We start from the raw sequence: 22,528 nt of genomic DNA on the forward strand, positions 1-22,528 counted from the left end.
TATTGAATGACAGTATGGCCTGCTCTTCATTAGTAAGAATAGTATAAAGTTGACACAGGAGAATCTGACGCATACTAAGACTTCACTGAGATGGGAAAAAAAAGATGACGGCAACATGCCTCACATTGTATAATCAAAAGTGGGAGGACCTAGGGAATTAATTGTGGGTCTGCAGAGATTCATCACCCTCTAGAGAACCTCTTATATTTATTTATGAAACAATTCAGAAACATTTCCTTTGCAAAGGATTAATTTTCATAACAATCAAGGAAAAAATTTGCTTTGTTTTAAACACTGAAACTATACTTAAATACTGAAACCATTTCATTTATAGAGAGGTATGACTTCATCCTAGCCAAGTACAGCTACAATCCATGATATTTCTGGAAACTTGACATATCCAGCAAGGTGCTTCCTCCTCACCGGTTATTATACGCAATCTCAGTCTCATAGCACAAAGAGCTAAAATCTTTTCATATTTTATAGTAGATTACAACTTAGGGTCTGATGCAATATATTGTATAAACTTCCAAGAAGGGTAAGTGCAATTTAACTTTGCACACTAAAATTCAGATACAACTAGGTATCCTTATAAAAACGTGTAGGAGGGAATGATATCAAATCATATTTTCAGTTTCTCATCTTGGTCCTAAAAACACATTTCCTAGAATGGATCAAGAGCAAATGCCATGAGAGATAAAGGGGAAAGTTGGCATTTCCTATAGAGTTAGAACTACTTTCCCGTGAACCTAAAAGGGCATAGGGAGATGACCAAGAAGAATTGACAGAGGGAGTGAGGAGGCCCTGTCTGCAAAGCTGACAGCTCCTTTCCCTGTGTGTTACAATTTAAATTATTTCATTTCCTTATTATTAGCATTATTTTTTTATTTTTATTTTTAGCAGGCTTTGTTCAGTGCCCTGAAACCTTATAATGACTCCCTATTCTTTTTTGACAAAAGGCACATTTCCTCACCTGGTTCTATTCTTTCTTTCCTCCTGGAGAAATTAATGGAGCAAACAACACTTTTATCAAACAATATGCCAATTTTCAAAAGCACATACCATCCACCAAACCTTATGAATAACAAAGACTTTTGTTGAATAGTTTGCACTGTCATTCTCTTGCCTCCATGCTGCACAGAACACTCTGATGGAGGCCATGACAACTGGATGCTGATGATCACCAGAGAATGTTATTCAGTGTATGCAAATTTGCCTTCCAGTGTTCTTAGTAAAGCCCGTTGGGAGGGCGGTGCTGTGACAAAGCATATTTGAAAGAGGAGGGTCAGCCATGGATATTACGGTGTACATATGGCCACACAAGTCTTGAATATATAATGCTTGTCCTGAAAAATAAGTTGGCAGCTATAGAAATCCTGTCATTAATATTTGACACAGGGAGGTGCTGCTATCTGATCTGGAATGAGTGGGGAGTGATTCAGGGCACATTTTTGTTTTTTCTCTTTTTCATGGCTATTGTCCTGTTGGTAACCACTGCAGAACTGACATTCAGGAGATGAGTGGTGGGGACTCAGCAGTAGCAGCCAGGGGAGGCTTGGTCCATTCTTCACTGACTGCACAGCAAACACTATTAAAGATAGGGAAGCCATTTGTTCATGAATATACATTTGATACATATAAATGCTTTGTGCCATGAATATTTATCTCTTTCATGGATTGCAGCTGTTGTGTATTGAAAACTATTAACAGGTTGGAAACCATCCTTTAGAAACCTATGCCTGTCATTTGGGTGCAAAACTATCCCTGGAAAGTTCTTTTTTTCCCCCCTCCCTCTTTTGTGGAAAAGATAGAATACTCCGGGGGGGGGGGGGTTATAATGAGGTTAGTCCCTTAGTTGATAGAGAAGAGAACTTGGTAAACATGGAAGATGGCTTTCTTGTGGCGTAACTGTATATATTTATTTACTTAAAGTTTTTTTTCTCTTAACTTAAATTGTTTAAGGAATTTTACAGCCAAGGCCGTGTTCTATCTACCGGTTGGTATTCATGTTTTGATGTAAAGTCCATTGTTAACAGAGGTGAAAATATCAGACACTAAATACTATACAATTGTGGGGGTGAGAAGTGTCATATGATTTCTAATCACTAAAGAAGGGATTCTTAAGCCTGTAGATATTCTAGTTTTTTAGGATAGAATGGATGGTTTTTCAAACTTTAATCTTATGCTCTCTCATGTTTTCTCCAATCTGACCACTCTTAACTCTTCTTTATTCTTCGAACAAACCATTCTCTCTCCAGCCTCATGGCATTAGTTAATTCCATTCTTATTGTCTGATGTAATTTTCTCTCCAACAATTCTGACCTCTCCTCCAAGTTCTCTTCTTAACCTCGTGCTCTTTAAGAATCTGCTCAAACCTTTGTGTCTTGTGACGCCTTCTGTGGCCTACCTACTCCCATCGTTAGGCTGCACTTCTATCCTTTGAACAGTTCTTAAATAGACCTTCAAACAAAGCAGTATGCCACATAAATGTATAGACAAATATATCACACATTAGGTATGAAACTTTTTTAGTTATCTAGTACACTACCCGGGTAACATTGTGTTCCATCCCGGGAATGAGGTCTGTGTCAGTGTTTAATTTTGTGTTCAGTGTTAACATAACTGCTTGAGAATTTTTTTTTTTTTTTTTTTGTTAACCAATAATTTAGATCTCTACATGTTCTGGACTTAGTTTCCATTATTCTGGCTGAAGATAAATCCCTTTTGGAAAACTCGTTTGTACTAGGTTAACTAATTCCCTTATTACTTTGGGGCTCACAAATTAAATTAGGTCTAGGCGTACAGCCTTCCTTAGCTATTTCTATTCAGCCTTGAAATTTCTTCACTCAGTTCCTCAGTCAAAGTTACAGCTCTAGTTTGGGTTTTATCCAGGATTACTGTACTCTTTCTAACCACAGAGTTCACATTTGAATTAAGAATTTTAAATGATGTTTGAGGAAAGTTCTTAATGTGAGCCAGTCCATTTTAATCAGTAAAATCAAAGGTATTATATCCACTTACATTAAATATATTAAGAGCTGCTAACAAGATTTTTTAGACATTTGTATCTCTCTCTTTGTATCTATCTAGAGTTATAGATAGATATCTAGATAAAGATAAATGAACATAAGTATATCATATATGTCTTTGCCTAGACTACAGATCTTTATGTACATTTGCATGTTGTTTAGATCTATCTGTATCATCCACATCATCATCACCATCATCATCATCAGTCTTAGTTCATGTAGGTTGCTATAATAAAAATACCATACTAGATGGCTTTTGAAAACATTTATTTCTTATGGTTTGAGAGGCTGGGAAATCCAAGATTATGGTGCCAGCAGACTCAGTGTCTGATGAAGTTCTGATTTGGGCTTCCTAGACAGCCGCTTTTGCTGTATTCTCACAGGGATCTCTCTGGGGTCTTTTTTATAAGGGCTCTAATCCCATTCGTGTGGGTGGAGCCTTTAGGAACTAATCACCTCCCAAAGTCTCCACCTCCTAATATTGTCATCTTGGGCTTTTGGTAAACATATGAATCTTGGGGCAGGGGGTGGTAAACAAACATTCAATCTATAACATCATCTTTTTCTCTCTATTCACTTTGTGTATAAATAAATCTCTTTATATATTTGAATGACTTATAGCTATTGATATTAAGAAGGAATGAAGATCTGCACTTTACTTAGGGGCCAATTATTAATTCTTTGTATTTTTCTAGCCTTTTCATTTTCATATCTATATTTTAGCTATTTCACTGTTCATTAAAATGTCCTTTGGGGGAAAGAAGATGAACTGTTAGCATTGAGTGCAATGTCTAGTGCTCTAGGGATACTCATTAAGTAAGTGTCTGTTGACAGTGCTGCTGCTGATGGTACAACTCAAATCAGTTAATTGGTTCTGCACCTGTTAGTAATCTCAATGAAATTTTGCACTGGATATAGGTTAAAACAATTGGGGAATTTTCTGTGAAGAGAGACACTCCTCTTATAGACAGAAATACCCAGCTAGAGAGAGGGCTTCTCTCTCAAGTTCTCTCAGCTTGAAATGGAATAATAACGCAAGGCTAGACTGAAGTGAAGGCAGGGTAGACAGATGTACCTGTGGTGATTGTTGGGTTATAAATAGGCATTATCTGCTCAGGCTTTTCCTATACCCAGGAAGGCTAAACCTACCATTTATCCTTTGGCTTAAGATATGCCTTCTATTCTTCCCTGTTTGATTTTATATAGGAAACTGTAGAAACAGAGAGAAGAGTCTCTAACTCAGAGAAGGGAACATTCCAGCTAATTCTTCTATTTTTTTAAAAAAAATTTAATGTTTTTCTCATTTAAAAAATTCAAGTAGAATTAACATACAGTGTTATATTAGTTTCAGGTGTACAATATAGTGATTCAGCTCTCCTATCCATTGTCAGTGCTCATCATGGTAAGTGTACTCTTAATCCCCATACCTTATTTTACCCATCCCCCCACCTGCCTCCCCTCAGTTTGCTCTCTACACTTGAGTCAGGTTTTTTGTCTCATTTTTCTTTGTTCCTTTGTTTTATTTTTTTAATTCTACATAGGAGTGAAATAATGTGGTATATGTCTTTCTCTGACTGATTTACTTCAGTTAGGATCACACCTTCTAGACCCATTCATGTTGTTGCAAATGGAAAGATTTTATTCTTTTTTTTTTTTTTGTAGCAAGTAATATTCCATTGTGTATTTCAGCTAATTCTTGAAGGATGTGTAGAAGTAAGCCAAGTGGACTGAGGTGCTTGGGGAAAATTGAGTAAGGATGCTTTTCCTCTTGTTTTAGCCAACATAGGCTAAGTTCAAAGTCTTGTAAAGGTGGCATGAGATTATACAGTGTCTAAAAAGAATCAAAGAAAGAAAAAAAAACCTGAAAGACAAACTTCACCTGCCTTACACTTTCCTCTGGGGCCATTCTACACACCCAGAGAAGCACTCTTTATTTTCCTGTTTCAGAGCTTTTCTCCTTTGTTTCTCAAAGATTTCTGATTTTTTTTTTCCTGCATCTAATTGCAGTAACACTATTCTGGTATTTATTTGATGTTGATGGCAAATACAGGCATAAGTAGAAATGTAATCCCTGGGGTACATGCATTTTCTTTAGAGTATTTTCCATTACATTATTGAATAAATCCAGTATGGTTTGAGAATTCTGGAAAACCTACCAATCTGTTTGCAAAGTAATACTACTAATAATAATGCTCATTTTGTTTAAAAGTTAAGTCTCATGAGATTCAAACCAATTTTTCAAATCTGAGATCAATTTCATGAAAAATATATGGGTGTGTTCTAAGATATTAAGAGGAAATTTATTTAAGAGAATGTTGTTTATTTCACATAACCCAGAGACTACATGTTAAAATATGTCTATTTGTTTCAAATGTCCTTCATACATGAAATAAGCCTGCTCTAGGTGAACTTAGGTCTCCCTGCCCTACCTACTTCCACTTCTTGTCACCAGTCTTATTTTTTCCTTAAAATTTTGTGTTCTAGAAACTTAAAGAAGCCTATGGTTTTTAATTTCTTCAAGATTTTCAGAATACTAACTGAATCCCAAATTCTTACTTCTATTTCCTTTGCCTAAAAATAAAGAGCACACACACACACACACACACACACACACACACACACACCATAAACAAAAATTTCACAAGTTTCCGTGGAAGGAAATAGCTAGAGGGAAAAGAAAGCAGATTGGGGTTTATTTTGGAACTTTAGCAGTTAATGCGCAGCATTCCTCTCTTTGCCTGAGTTTGGAACCATCTAAGAAATGGGAGTCAAGATGGTCATCAAAATACCCAACTTTATTTTAGGCAATGGTCCATGAGAAAGCATCGCTTATGTATGTGGCAAATGGATTTATTAATTCTATAGCCCAGAATGGGACAGATTCATCATTGTGTTCACCAGGCAGAGGCAGACAAATCAGTGTTCCTGACAGGTAGGTATGTGCACCTGTAAATTTTATAGGAACAAGAAACTCAGATTGCATCTCCTTTGAGGGAAAATTGGCTTCCAAAGAGAATCAGAGGAGGGAGCTGAGAAGAATATTCCCTGCTCCTTCTTTCAATTTACCAATCATGTAAAGAGGAGTAGGGAAGGTATGGGCAGGATGGGACTTTCTCTAGAGGTGTTTCCTCCATAGGGGAACTGTAAGCCAGGCAATAGAAGAATTTTTAGCAATTAAGGCCTTCTCTTAGACTCACTGTCTGAATTGAATTAGGCTACTTTGCCTTTCTTAGACCTTTAACAAGTTTCATGACCACTATGGAACTATACTTGGTTTGTTTTGTCTTTCTCAAATATCCTTAGGATGGTTCTGAGGGCTCGGCTCTTGAGAAAAGAGTACATTTTGTTCCAAATTTGGTTTGTTTTTTAAAATTTTTATTTATTTATTTTTTTGAATTTCTTTTCAGTGTTCCACAATTCATTGTTTATGTACCATACCCAGTGCTCCATGCAATACGTTTTTAGCTAAACCAGAATGGAACCAGATCTCCATACTTTCAAACAGAGCCTCTGTATTAGTCACAAAAATTAGAGGCAACAAAACCTATCAGATCATCTGTTCCCGCCCCATGCCAAACCCAGGGAATATGGACTGCTTATTCTCATGAATTAAAGCTATTTATCAGAAGGGCAACTAAATCAAGCTTCTTCTGAAATAGATACAGAGGGGTCCGTTATGTGCTAGCATGCATACTCTCAGGAATACCTCCAGGATGCATGGAGAGGAATGTACTCGGACAAAAGAAATCTGTACTGCGATTTTTTTTCTCTATTGATATAATTTAACTCCTTAATTAATTTCCTACCTAGCACTCAAATCACACCCAATTTCTTTTTTTTTTAAAAGATTTTATTTATTTATTTGGCAGAGAGAGAGATCACAAGTAGGCAGAGAGGCAGGCAGAGAGAGAGGAGGAAGCAGACTCCCTACTGAGCAGAGAGCCCGATGCCAGGCTCAATCCCAGGACCCTGGGATCATGACCTGAGCCAAAGGCAGAGGCTTTAACCCACTGAGCCATCCAGGTGCACCACACCCAATTTCTTAATGTTTATTTTTATTTTGCTGAAATTATTCCCATCAGAATAATTTTCTCATCAGAATAACTTTCCATGTAAAATTTTCAATGAAAATGAAGTCTTTCTAATCAAGTTTTTTATTTGTATCAACAATTATAGCTACGAAATTGGAAGTTTTGTTTTATGGACATTATATCTATCAAGTCCGTTTATTCTAAATCAAAGTTTGCAGGTAAAAATGTTATCAAAAAGTTTTGCTTCTGTCAGTTTTTAGTCAATTAACAAACAGCTATGTGCAGTCTTTGTCTTATTTTGTATAATTATTTTTACCATTAATATTCATTATAAATTGGATAGAAGACAAGAGTTCATATTTATGTCTTAATCAGTTAATAAGAATAACTGGTTATTCTTATAAGTAAGTAAGTAATTAACCTTTGCTGTTCTAAGAGAGCTATATTATAGAGCATTGGACTACTGTATTGCTAACCCAATTCCTCTGAATATTTTTTCATCACTTTGAGTACTGGATTTAAAATACCCTTTCTGTTGGTGGAACAAAGAGTAAATGGCAGGGCCAGATGTCTTGTTTTGCTCCATATTTATCAATATTTGGGAGACAGAAGAAGTGGGCCTGGTAAAAGAAAAAAAAAGGACACAACTCTGTTCTCTTTTTTCACCTTATATTTTTCTTACTTTCCTCTCTTTTCTCTAAACTTTCTAGCCTTATCAAAGTTTCTATGACTCTATCTTCATTGTCTCCTGCCCCAGTACTCCTTCTCCCTGCTGTTGGCTTTGTTCTTTTTTCCCTGCTCCTTCTAAATCTCACTCAGTCTTGAACTCTCCTCTGAAGCATTTAGCTGTTCTCTTTTTCTTCTTTTGCCATGCCACCATCTCTTACCTTGAGGTGCTTATCAGAATGCTCAATGTCATGATCATAAAGGCTCAGAGAGGAAATTCTCACCCCTGCTACTCAGCATCTGACCCAGATCAAGAAACCATAACCAGGGGCGCCTGGGTGGCTCAGTGGATTAGGCCGCTGCCTTCGGCTCGGGTCATGATCTCAGGGTCCTGGGATCGAGCCCCACATCGGGCTCTCTGCTCCGCAGGGAGCCTGCTTCCTCCTCTCTCTCTGCCTGCCTCTCTGCCTACTTGTGATCTCTCTCTCTGTCAAATAAATAAATAAAATCTTAAAAAAAAAAAAAAAAAAAAAGAAAGAAACCATAACCAGAAGAGGTTGTGAAGGTGTGGGGTGGTTTTTTGTTGTTGTTGTTGCTGTTTAGCTATAAAAGCAGCGCTGAAAATGACCCACTTATCTGGGTTTGATTTTATGGGGCAGAAGGATGAATGTTGTGATCTCCAGAGTACCTTGCCAGATCATGGAACTTAGAATCATCAACTTACATTTACTAGACACTCCCTGAGTGCCTGGATCTGTGTTCTTAGATGATTTCACCTTTTCATGTCCCGAAATCCAGTTTCTGCCTATTTCTCAGCTGTTTCAAATATTGTGGTATTTACCTGAACTTTTGAGAGCTTTTGTTATTGTCTCTTACTATCAAACAGAATTATTAAGTTATTATTTATTTATTATACAGACTGGGTTGGTTTGTCTCCTTATCTCAGTTCAGTGGTTTTTCAATATACTCAGAGTTGTGCAACCATCACTATAGTCTAATTTTAGAACGTTTACAAAATTCCAAAAAGAAACCCCAACCCATATCCATTAGCAATTATTCTTCATTCTTGTTCCCCAGTCCACCAACTGGGTAACCTCTACTATTCTACTTTCTGTCTCCCTGGGTTTGCTTATTCAGGACATTTCAAATGAAAGATGTTAAATAATACACCATCTTTTATGACTTTTTTTTCATTTATTGAAATGTGTTCAAGACTCATTCATGTAGCATGTGTCAATACTTTGTTTTTTAAATTGCTAAATAATATTCCATTGCATGAAACCCCCAATTTTTTTATTGATTCATTAGTCGATGCATTTTTAAGCTATTATAAATAATACCACTGTGAACATTTTTTTAGAAGATTTTGTTTATTTATTTGACAGAGAGAGACATAGAGAGAGAGGGAACATAAGCAGGGGGAGCGGGAGAGGGAGAAGCAGGCTTCCCACTGAGCAGGGAGCCCGAGGTAGGCCTCCATCCCAGGACCCCGGGATCATGACCTGAGCTGAAGGCAACTGCCTAACAACTGAGCCACCCAGGCGCCCATTATTGTTAACATTTTTTAATAAGTTTTTGTGTGGATGTATGTTTTCATTTCTCTTGTGTATATCTAGTACAGGCATTGCTAGGTCTTGCAGTAACTCTTTGGTTGGTAATCTGAGCAATGTCCAAAGAGTTTTCCAAAATGTCTGCACTATTTACATCTTCACAAGCAATGTATGAGGATTTTATTTTCTTCCCATCCTTCTCAACACTTATTATCTTTTTTAAGCCACTCTAATGGATGTAAATGGTATCTCATAGCATTCATTTGTACTATTCTAGTGATTAATGATGGAGAATATCCTTTCATGTGATTTTTGGCCATTTACATATCTTATTTAGAGACATGTTTATTCAAATCCACTGCCCATTTTCAAATTGGGTTATGTCTCATTCAGTTAAGGCTGCTATAACAAAATTACCATAGATTGGGTTACTTATACACAGTAGAAGTTTATTTCTCACAGTTTTGGAGACTGGGAAGTCAAAGATCAATTTGCTAGTAGATTCCATTTCTGGTGAGGGCCTTCTCCTGGTTCATAGAAAGCTGTCTTCTTACTATGCATCATATGATGGAATGGGTGAGGGTGTTTACTTGGGTCTTTTTATAAGAGCACTAATCCCATTCATTAGGGCTCTACCCTCATGATCCAATGACTGCCAAGAACCCCATCTCCAAATACCATTACATTGGACATTAGGATTTAACATATGACTTGTGGGAGGATATAAAAACATTGAAATCTATAACATTCTGTCTTTAGACCCCCAAATTCATGGTTTTATCACATGCAAAATACATCTGTTACATCCCAGCAGCCACAAATCTCTTAACTCATTTCAGCTTCAACTTTCAAGTCTAAGCTCAGGGTCTCATATAAATATCATCTAAGTCAGATATGAATGAGACTCAAGGTATAATTCATCCCGGGGCAAATATTTCTCCAGCTGTGAAACTGTGATGGGAGGAGCAGCTTTGGTGATATTTGAATTGCCTTTAGGGTCATTCTTCCATTGTGCAATTACATGTTCCTCTTTTCCATCTGAAACTCATCAGAATGACCTTTACTGTCCATTTTTCTACCGACATTCTATTCAGAATTACTTGGGTAGGTATTCTTTAAGAAGATTGAAATCTTCTCTTCAGCTCTCCTCTTTTCTTTCTGAGCTGTCACCAGAATCCTCTTTAACAGTCCATTCATGGCAATGTGACTTTTTCTAGCATGCACCTTGAAACTCTTGCAGCCTCTACCCATCACCCAGATCCAAAGCCACTTCCTTTTTTTTTTTTTTTTTTTTGTATTTTTTACAGCAGCACTCTGCTTCTCAGTACTAATTTCTGCCTCAGTTCAGGCTGCTTTAACAAAAATACCATAGACTGGATGTCTTATAAACAATAGAATTTTATTTCTCACAGTTTTGGAGACTGGAAAGTCAAAGATCAAGGTGCTTATAGATTCTGTGCCTGGTGAGAACCTATTCACTTGTTCATGGAAAGCTGTCTTCCTGCTGTATATCACATGGTGGAAGGGATGAGGGAGTTCTCTGGGGTTTTTTTTTATGAAAGCACTGATTCCATTCATGAGGGCTCTGACCCCATGAACTAGTCACCCTCTAAAAGTCCCTCCTCCTAATACCATCACATTGGACATTACAATTTAACATATGAATTTGAGGGGAGTGGCACAAAATTAAGTCTATGTATTGTCTTTTATGTACTGAGTTAGAAAGAGTTCTTTATATATTTTGTATTACAAGCCTTTCATCATATGTACTTTGCAAGTATTTTCTTTTCTTTTGTGGTTATCTTTTCACATTACAGATGATGTTCTTTTTAAATTCGATGAAGTTCAGTTTACCTATATTTCTTTTGTTGTGTGTGCTTTTTATGTCATAGCTAAGAAACAATTGCCTTACCTAAGGTCACTGAGATTTACACCCACGTTTTCTTCTAGTTTGATAGTTTTAATTCTTCTGTTTAGATGTGTGATCCATTTTGTGTTGATTTTTTAATGCAATATAAGGAAAAGGTCCAAACTTATTCTTTTGCATGTGGGTGCCCAGTTTTCCCAACACCATTTGTTGAAAAGACTATCTTTTGTTGTTTGAATTGCCTTGACACCGGTGTTGCAAATTGATTGGTCATAAATGGAAAGCTTTCTTTTTTCTAGACTGTCAGTTCAGTTCCTTTGATCTATATGTCTAATATTATGCCAGTATTGTGTTTTCTTGATTACTGTAAATTTGTAGTAAGCTTTGAAAATGGGAAGTTTTGGTCCTGCAACCTCCCCCACCCAAGTTTGTTTTTGGCTATTTCTCACTCCTTTAATTTCTATATGAATTTTAGAATCACTTTGACAATTACTTCAGAAAATCATTTGAAATCTGATAAGGATTGCATTGAATTTGTAGACCAACTTGCAGGGTAATACACCATAACAGTGCTAAGTTTTATCCATAAATGTTTGATGTTGTTTTATTTATTTGAATGTTTCATTTCTTTTAGTAATGGTTTATATTTTTTAGTGTACAAGTATAACCCTTTAAAATTTTATTCCTTGGTTTTTTATATATTTTGCTATTACTATAAGTGGGATTGTTTTCTTAATTGAATTTTTGGATTATTCATGTGTTGTATTTCAAAATAGAATTTATTTTTGTATTTAAGTCTGTATCCAAGCAATATTGAATTCATTAGTTCTAATTATTAATGGATTACTTGGATTTTTCTATTACATGACAATGTGACCTGCAAGTGGGAAAGTTTTACTTCTTCCTTTCCAATCTATATGCTTTTGATTTGTTTCTCTTGCCTAATTACTCTGGTCATAAATTCTAGTACAATGTTGAATGAAAATGGTAAGAATGGACATTCTTGTCTTATTTCTTATCTTAGGAGGAAAGGATTGAGTGTTTTTCCTTTAAGTATAATAACTTTGAGTTTTTAATAGGTGCCTTTTATGAAGTTAAGAAAGCTGTTTTTAGGCTTAATTTTTTGTTGTTTTTAGCAAAAAATGGGTGTTAGATTTTGTCAAATGTATTTTTCTTCCTTTATTGATATGATCATATAATTTTTGTCCTTTATTCTATTAGCATGGTATGTTACATTGTCTGATTTTCAGCTGTTACTCCTGGGATGAATTCCTTTTAGTTATGGAATATAATTATTCAGGTTTTTTTTTTAAAGATTTATTTATTTATTTTAGAGAGAGAGAGAGTGGACGAGTGGGAAGAGGAGCAAAGGGAGAGGGAAAGAAACGGACTCCCCACTGAACCCATGTGGGGCTCAATTTCACAATCCGAGATCATCCCTGAGCCAAAATCAAGAGTTGGATGCTTAGCCAACTGAGCCACCCAGGCGTCCCTCTTGAGGGTTTTGGCATTCATACAGATCTTGGTTTTCTATAATATCTTTTTCTGGTCTTGATATCAGTGTAATACTCATAGAATGAGTTAAGGGCCCCTGGGTGACTCAGTCAGTTAAGCAGCCAATTTCGATTTCTGCTCAGGTCATGATCTCAGGGTTCTTGGGTTGAGTCCCTCGTGGGTCTCTGCGCTCAGTTTGAAGTCTGCTTGGGATTCTCTCTCCCTCTCTCTCTCCCTATCACCCTGCTTACGTGTGGGTGCTTTTTAGCTCTCTAAAATAAATAAATAAATCTTTAGAAAAAATTTTAAAAAAGAAAAAGTTGGATGCCTTCCCTCTTTTTTTTTTTGTTTTTTAGAAGAATTTTTGAGTTAATTCTTAAATATTTGATTTAATTTACCTGTGAAGCCATCTAGACCTGAGCTTTTATTTGTGAGAAATTAATTACTAATTTAATTTTTTTAATTTGTTATATGGATAGTTATTTCTCTATGTCTTTTTAAGTTGGTTTTATTAGCTTGGGTGTTTCTGAGGTTTTGTCCATTTCTTCTAGATAATCTAATTTACCTTGTAGTCCTATTTATTTCTGTAATATTGGTAGGAATGTCCCTCTTTTATTCCTCATCTAGTAGGAGTAACTACAGAATTGAATATTCAGCAATTAGCTGTAATAATAAGCAAAAAGGAAAAGAAAAGTTTGTGATGAGAGATTATACTTAAGCCCTCATATAGGGAGAAGAGTCAAGAAAAAACTTTTCAAAGGTAATGACATTTGTTTTGCCTTAAGAGAGGAATAGAGTTAATAATGCAAAATATGAACAGAGGATTGGAAGGCATAATAAACAGGAGAGGTAGAAAGAACTTCCCAGATAGAATGAATGGGACTTATGTGAGCATTCTAAAGTGGTTAAAGAACTTTTCATGTTTTAGCAGTGGAGAAAAGACCTGTATGACTGTTGCATAGCAAGCGAGGAATAAAATGAAACACAATGAGACCAGAGAGAGAGGTCTAGATGATACAGAATAATAGGCCATATGAACCATGTTGGATTTTGTCTTCAGTGTAGTAGGAAATTGTCATTGAGTTATAAGCAGGGAAATGACAGAATCTAATTGTGGTTTATAAAAATGATTCTAGCTGCATTCTAAAATAGTGAATTTTGATAGTCAAAATTGGAAGTGGAGGGGACTTTATTATTTAGTATTCCAACCAGGGCAAGATGGTGGCTTAGACACCAAGGTGACTGTAGTATCACAGAGAAGTGGATATATTTATGATATATTTGTGTATAGAATAAACATAAACTGTCAGATGAAGTGTTTTTAAGGATGACATACACAGGCTTTTGGGTCATGAAGCAAAGAGAATTGAGAAGCATATTAAAAAGAACATCAAGAATACAGTTATGTTTGAGATTATAGTTGTATATATAGGTTTGGACTTTGAGTAGAAGTCTAGAAAAGATATACATTTGGGATCTGTTGATACTGAGACATTATTTAAAAATTATGAGAGTAGAAGTGGTCAAGAAGTTAGCAAATACATAACGAGAAGAAAGAATCCCCAGGATGGAGCCATGGAGAGTTCTAATAAGTAGAGGTTAAGTAGGGAGCAATGAGCCAAAAAAGGATCTTGTGAAGGAAGAACTAAAGAAATGGAAGAAAAACTGTAAGAAGGTAGAATCCTAAATGCCTGGAGGAAAGATTCAAGGAATAAGGATAATCAGTTATGTTGAATACTTTGGAGAGCTCTAAGTGATCTGAGAATTATCTATTATGTTTAGACACAGATTTGTGAGTGTGACCTTGGCAAGAGAAGTTTTAGTAGTGTTCTGAGAGAAGTCAGAATGGGGGATAGGAAGAAGACAACTTTTACAGTTATGTGGGTATAAAAGATCGCTAAGAGAAAGGATGGTAATTGGAGGGAGTTACCAGGTCATGCATGGGACTTCTTCTTCTTCTCTCTTCCTCCCAACTTTCTCTTTTTCCGCCTTCTCCTCCTCTTTCTTTAGGTTACCAGAGTTGTAGCACCTTTGAATGCTAATAGGAAATATCTAGTAGGAAAAAGAGAAACGGTCTGCAGATTAAGCATTAAGAGGTTATTACCAAAGAAAAGTAGTCCCTGAAAGACTGAGAGGGGAGTGGCATTCACAACACAGATGGAGAAATGAGTCTTCTAAAGAGAGGGGACACTGAATCTATAGTTACAGGATGGCGGGGTTGGGGGAAGGAAAGGGTAGATGCAAACATGATAGTTTGTGAATTTGGTTGAGGGAAAATGAGAGTCTGTATCTCAAGGCTACAACTTGTAGAGAATGTGGGTACAAGCTAATTAGGGATATGGATGGATTGCTAAGTGGTACTGAGAGCACTGTTGAAATTGGTAATCATCATTTTAAAATGGTGGTAATGATATTAATTATATAAATTTTCTGCTAAAATCAAACACCTTAGCATAATGGTTCTTAACTGGGGGTTTTCTTCCAAATTACATGAAAACTTTTTCCTGACCCTTAACTCAGACCTAATGGCTCACAATTTCTATGAGGCCTGCCATATGTCTTTTTACAACTTCTACACATTTTTTCTTTGTTTATAATTCATAGAATCACTGCTATGGCATAACATACAAGGATCTTCATGAAGGATTCTTTCTATCTGTCCATTTTCACCTCCCACTACTCCTTGTTTTGAACCCCATATGTAGATCATAAAAAACTACCTGTTATGAGGGCCCCTGATTGCATCATCACTACTGATTTACCACTACTGACCTTCAATGGAGAACCAACAAGTACCACATCTTATAGAAAAGACTTAATTCTGCATTAGTAGTTAAAATCACAGATCCATTCCTACATTTCTTTTCTGTACCTCTCCTTGGCTAGGGGTCTGGCCTGCATTGTTTAGATGTCTTTGTGGAAGGCAGGAGTTCAGAACATAACACTTGTGACAGAAGAGGCTTGAATATATTGGTGGCTCTGGTACAAGTACAAAACAGAATTAATGAATCTGTTTTATGTATCCTGGAATGAGGGCACCAGTCAAACCAGGGCAGAAAAAGAAAATCAAGCCAAATAAAAGCCAAAAGGGCATGACATCTATGAAGGTACAAAGTGCCAAGAGACATGGTCTTTCAGAGATATAGAGAGGACAGAAGTTTTCAGAATGGGGAGAGACTAATCAAATAGGTCAAATGCTTCAAGACAGTTATGGCAGAAAAGAACTGAGAATTATCCATTGTCTTTGCAAATACAGAAGTCCTTGGTGACCTCTGTAGGAGCAGTTCCAGTGGAGTCAGGGAACAAAAGTCAGATCACAGCAGGGTGAGGAATAAATTGCTTATCAGGAAGTAGAGATAGTAAATAGCAGGAAATTCATCAAGGAGTTTGGCACTAAAAAAGTAGAGGTCAAGTGGAATATGGGGTCACAGAGAGGCATTTTTCTTATTCCAGGTTGAAGAGACTTAACTCTATATAAAACAAAAATGTATATAAATTTTAGGAAAAGGCCCAGGAGAGAGGAAAAGAGGGAAAGAAAGGGAATGAGGGGGAAGACAATAGAGGAAAGAGAGAGGAAGAAAAGGAAGAAGAGGTGGAGTGGGAAGGTGGGAAAGAACAGACAGGGTGACTGATGAAACAGGTCCATGAGGACCTTGGCATTGGAATTCACAGGGTAAAGTGCTTCAAACAGGAAAAGGAAATCCTCTTTCGTTATGAAAGGAGGAAATTCTGAGGGGGTATAGACAGATGAAATACACTCTAGGCAGGAGGGCATAAAGCGAGAAAGACCTGCTGTTTTCTTGTCTTACCTTCTTGATCACGTGGAATATAGTGTCCATGAGTAAGGATGAGGGAGGAGGCATCAAGTCTGGGTTTTAAGGAGAAGCAAACCTGTATAGTATAGCCTCTGAGGGAAAAATGAAAGGGAACTGGTGGTAAACAAAAGGACATATAGCCTGGTGATAGCGAGGATGGAGACCACAAATCTGAAGTATCTCTGATTATGTGATTTTACTCCAACAGCTCTGAGCATCAAGAATTCCACCTGTGTGCTAGAGATATTTATAGGACATTGTTCTTTTAATTTCAGTAATATATGGCCATATTTTGTCATTAGATAGGGCCTTTTTCAGAAGGACACTGCTAGAAGGATTGATGGGAAACCCCACACATAAAATGATCGTGAAATATGTCATCTAAGAAATCTTGTAATTCACTGCGAAACAGATGGCACAGCTCTGCAATATAAGCAGCAATGCCCTCCCCAGCTGTTGATTTCGTTTGCAAAATTTAAATCACCACTGGTGCTGATGAGGAGTGTGTCTAAAATAATTCCACAAGATCCATGAATGATGAAATGTCCTCGCTTTAGGAGAGGTTGGGGTAAATAGGTACATTGTATATACTTTGAGCTGCACTTTCAGAAAATAGAAACTAACACTTGTGTGCAGGTGTGCTTTAATGGCGGGGAGAAAAGCTCTTCCCATAATGCACAGGAGTCAGTCTGACTCTATAGATGTCTCCATTTAGCCCTAAAGCCTGTCTTCACTTTGGCATCAATGATAGTTTATTATCTTTGTTTTCTTCTATCTCCAAAGATAGAACTCTGATCTTCTGTGTCTATGCTAATCCCTCTCTTGCCTTTCCCTCAACTATTGCCTGTATGCTGTCATCCAGAGTGAGGAGCCATACAAAGTTGAGAATATAGATCTAAAATTTAGGAGAAAGGTGGAAGCTATAAGGACACACAGACTTAAGGACGTTAATGTAAAGGTAGAAGCTATGTCCTTCTCTCTATACTCTACCTGACAAACTCCTACACAACCATGTTGATCCAGCTCTAATAATACTAATAAAACGATAATAAGTAGATAATGAGTTTTTCTATATATCAAATACTGAATATTATATTTTTATTTAATATTAAAATGCATTATTTTATTTTCTATTTTCTTTTTATATAATTTTTAAGATATAATTGACATATAGCACTGTCTAAGCTTAAGCATAATGATTCGACTTACAGATATTATGAAAGGATTACCACAAGAAGTTTAATTAATACCCATCATACTATACAGATATACAAAAGAAAGAAAACTATTTTTTTTAAGATTTTATTTATTTTTTTGACAGAGATCACAAGTAGGCAGAGAGGCAGGCAGAGAAAGAAAGAGGAAAGTAGTCTTCCTGCCAAGCAGAGAGCCTGATGTGGGGCTCAATCCCAGGACCTTGGGATCATGACCTGAGCTGAGGGCAGAAGCTTTAACCCACTGAGCCACCCAGGAACCCGAAAAGAAAACATTTTAAAAAGGGTTTTATTTCCCTTATGATGATAATTCTTAGGTCCTACTCTCTTAACAACTTTCCAGTATACCATATAGCAGTATTAACTACAGTCATCATGTTATATATGACATCCCTGGTACTTATTTATCTTATAACTGGAAGTTTGTATCTTTTGACCATTTTCATTCAATTTCTTCCCTCTATCCCCACCTCTGTGTTCTGAGTTAAATGTATCCATTCATTTTATCCAACCCCAAACTCAGTGCTGTTGTTGCTATTACTTATATACATATGTTTACCTTCCCTAATAGACCCTAAACTCTTTTAAGAAGAGGGAAATTTGGCACCTGGGTGGCTCAGTTGGTTAAGCAGCTGCCTTTGGCTCAGGTCATGATCACGGAGTCCTGGGATCGAGTCCCGCATCATGCTCCCAGGTTCACAGGGAGTCTGCTTTTCCCTCTGACCTTCTCCCCTTTCATGCTCTCTCTCAAATAAATGAATAAAATCTTAAAAAAAAAAAAACAAAAAAAGAGGGAAATTGTATCATTTATGTTTTTATTCTCTGCAGGGCTTCTTGGTACTTTCTGCATTAAGTATGTAGTAAATACATTTGTTGAATGACTAAATGAAAAAGAATGCACAAAACAAGAAAGGGAGAGAAAAACTATTAATTATATACTTACAAGTCTTTTTAAAAATGTAAATTATGTTTTTTCGAGGATAAGATTTGTTTCCCTCAAAGTGAAGCACATGGTACATACTCACTAAATATTCATTAGTTGATTGGTGAAAGTCTGCCAGGGCACTATTTTATCCCGGAGATAGGAGATGAGGGATACATTCTCTTAGAGTCAGAATTCACTGAGTACATGCTTCAGACCTCCCCACATTCTATGTGTCAGGACTCTGATTCTTCCTATGTGATTTTATGATAGGTGATTTAAAGAATGAGTGCAGGGTTATACTCCATTGCAAAGTTCCATTTGCAGCTATAACCAACTACTTAGCTCCAATTGTTTCTCTTCTGTTCTAGTCATTTGTCACTCAGGCACCATCTTGGGTATTCTTTGCATCTACTGAAGACAACTTGTTATTTATATAAAAGATGCTTTAAAACAAATTGCACATTAATAGTGGATACTTAAAAACATATTCTATAATCATTCTGTGGAAATTATTGAATTTTAGTATTTGTGCTGCCAAAGTGAGCACGGAAATTATTTAATTTACCAAAGGGCTAGTTTCTATTTATGACTGGCAATACACTTATATGAGAAATAATCACAAAAAGCCTATATTGGTTAAAATAGAGAAATTAAGATATTCAACTAAATGATTCAGATTGACTTATTTTGTTTGGCTGTTATAAAACCCTACAATGAAAGATGTAAGAAATCCAAGAATTATTTATCATTCAAATTGATTTACAGTAAATTTGTTAGGAGATATCATTTATAACTGGAATACAGTTTTTTTTTTTCTTAAAAGCAACTAGACGATCCTGTGCTGATTAGTACATAACAAATACATTCAAAATGACTTCCAAAAATAAACTGATCTTTAATTTTTGCCAAAAATAATAGCAAGTTCTAATTATGAGAAGGAAAAGATCTTTATTTTGAGAGACTAGTAACTGAGTTTTGGCTACACAATTTCTACCTTTTCCCCCAGTGAGGGTATACCATTACTCACCTTATGAATATATCATCATTTTACCTGGAGAGGTGCCACAAACCCTCAAGTGAGGGAACATCCCTAGACTTTGGACTGAAGACAGCTTGTCTCCCATGATTCTGTGATCCTGGCTTTTAAATGCTCTTCTCAACTTCTTACTCTTCCTTTTCCAAATAGAAGGATGAAAAAGTTTGTTGATATTGGATATCCAGGGAAGAAAAAAAAAAAAAAACTACAGCATATCAGACCATTCCCTGCAACACTTTGGACAGGGTGAGAAATAATATTTCCATAACAGTGTGCATGAAATGGATTGTAGATGTTTCCTGATACTCCTACATATGACAATATCAGTAGAACAATGATATATAGCTTCCCAAGGAGGAACTGCTTACATTATTTTATAAATCATATCTTCTAGGAATTAAATAAATTCCTATGTAATAGGAAGGAACATGAAAATTATTTTTTATGATCTTTCATGTTGCTGTATATATTTCAATCCCAAAAGAAATCTAGAGATATTTGAAGACATGAAAGAAAAGTCTACACCCACTGAAGAACAGATCTTAGATCTAACATGATTGAATTCCATAATTCACATAAACTTCCAACAAGTTGGAACTAATTTACATATGTAAACAAAAAGATAAGCAACATTTAGTAAACATCCTTTGCCTTTGGTTTTTGCCAGCTTTCATCCCGGAGGGTTTTCTTTTTTTAGCATTGTTAGGTAGTAAAACTTTAAGTACACAGCAGAGACAAATAGATTAGCTATACAGTTTGAACAATATGGATAGAATGCCTGAAAATTGATTGATTATTAAGAAGCTAATATTCTGGAAGATAAGTTAGAGAATGTTTGGCTAGAAACACTTTCCTACCCAGAATCAATTACTCCCTATTAGGCTGCTTAGTACAATTATCTAACAAACTTATTGGAAAGCGATTAGACAACAAGCATGTGAAGATTTAGCTAACTTAATTAGTAATCAGATTACTATAAATCATGACTGCAAGGAAATATCATTTTACATCCATTTGATTGCAGCAAATTTTGATAATACTAATTGTTGGAGAGATGTGAGTCAGTGAAGTCTGATGTAGATCAAAATAGTTGTACCATTTTATTCTCCTAGGGGCGCCTGGGTGGCTCAGTGGGTTAAGCCGCTGCCTTCGGCTCAGGTCATGATCTCAGGGTCATGGGATCAAGTCCCGCATCGGGCTCTCTGCTCAGCGGGGAGCCTGCTTCCCTCTCTCTCTCTCTGCCTGCCTCTCTGTCTACTTGTGATCTCTCTCTGTCAAATAAATAAATAAAATCTTAAAAAAAAAATAGTTGTACCATTTTATTCTCCTATATTATTTTTAACCAGTTTGGAAAACAACTTGGCATTGTCTTTCAAAAATGAACATTCACGGGACGCCTGGGTGGCTCAGTTGGTTAAGCAGCTGCCTTCGGCTCAGGTCATGATCCTAGCGTCCTGGGATCGAGTCCCACATCGGGCTCCTTGCTTGGCAGGGAGCCTGCTTCTCCCTCTGCCTCTGCCTGTCAGTCTGTCTGCCTGTGCTCTCTTGCTCTCTCTCTCTCTCTCTCTCTGACAAATAAAAAAAAAAAAATGAACATTCACATATCCTGTGACCTATAAATTCTTCCTCTAGATAAAAATTCAAGTGACATACTTGCTTACGTGCACCAAGAGACATGTATAAGAATGTTTACAGAAGTACCGTCTTAAGAACAAGAAGAAAGTAAAAAATCTTTGTAAAATGTAAATAACCATCAAGTGGAGAGTAGATAAAAAGAATCATTAAGGGACACCTGGGTGGCTCAGTGGGTTAAAACCTCTGCCTTTGACTCAGGTCGTGATCTCGGGGTCCTGGGATTGAGTCCCGCACCGGGCTCTCTGCTCAGCGGGGAGCCTGCTTTTCCCCCCTCTCTCTGCCTGCCTCTCTGCCTACTTGTGATCTCTGTCTGACAAATAAATATATAAAATCTTTAAAAAAAAGAATCATTAAAATTATGACATTACACTGTAGTGAAAATGCATGAACCACAACAATATACAGCATGGATGAATCATACCTAGTTTGGGGTAACAAGTAAACCTTAGAAGTTGTGTATATAATGTAATAGCCTTTTTTTTTTAAAAAAAAAAAGTAAAAAAACAGCATAGAACACATTGCTTGAGGATATGCTATATGTAACAAGAATATTATTGAAAAACAGGGGAATAAATTACAAACGACATTATGATAGGTAACTTGGGTTTAAGCTGTAGGCAGGGAGACAGGATGGGATGAACGCAGAGATAACGTGTAAACACTTGTCAGTATTCCAGTTCTTGGCCTGGTTGTTGGGTTCACAGATGCTTATCAGTTATTGAGTTGAATGAGTAAATAAATAAAATAAAAGAGGGTCATGCATGTATCAGTGTTGATCATGTATCATGACCCATGAATTAATTCAAATCTCTTTATTTCTTTTTTTTCCCCTTAAAGATTTTATTTTTATTTATTTGACAGACAGAGTTGGTTAGCGTAATATATAAAACTAGTGGGACCCCAGGGATGGGGTTATTTCCTACCATTGTACTGTGTATATTGCTATGTCAGCTCCAAAGTCTGGAGTAAATATTTGTTGAATGTATGACTTGCCCCCATTAGGCACTGAGGCTGCTTTAGCAATCAGTCTCCTTAAATGGCATTGTTTACTTCCTAAAAACATGCTTTCTACATTGGCTTAGAGCTTTAATTTACGTAGGCCTACTGCTCTTCTGCTGTGGCACATTCTGACTACTCTGTAGCTTTTCTGAACTCCTTCTCACATTGAGACATGTTAAAAAAAAAAAAAATGCATCCCTTTTAATATAATAGCACTGCCTTCCCCTACCCCTATGTCCAAATGGCAAATCTTGGATTCTTTACTGT

This window comes from Meles meles, chromosome 7 (genome assembly GCF_922984935.1).
Source record: "Meles meles chromosome 7, mMelMel3.1 paternal haplotype, whole genome shotgun sequence".
NCBI classification, from domain to species: Eukaryota; Metazoa; Chordata; class Mammalia; order Carnivora; family Mustelidae; genus Meles; species Meles meles.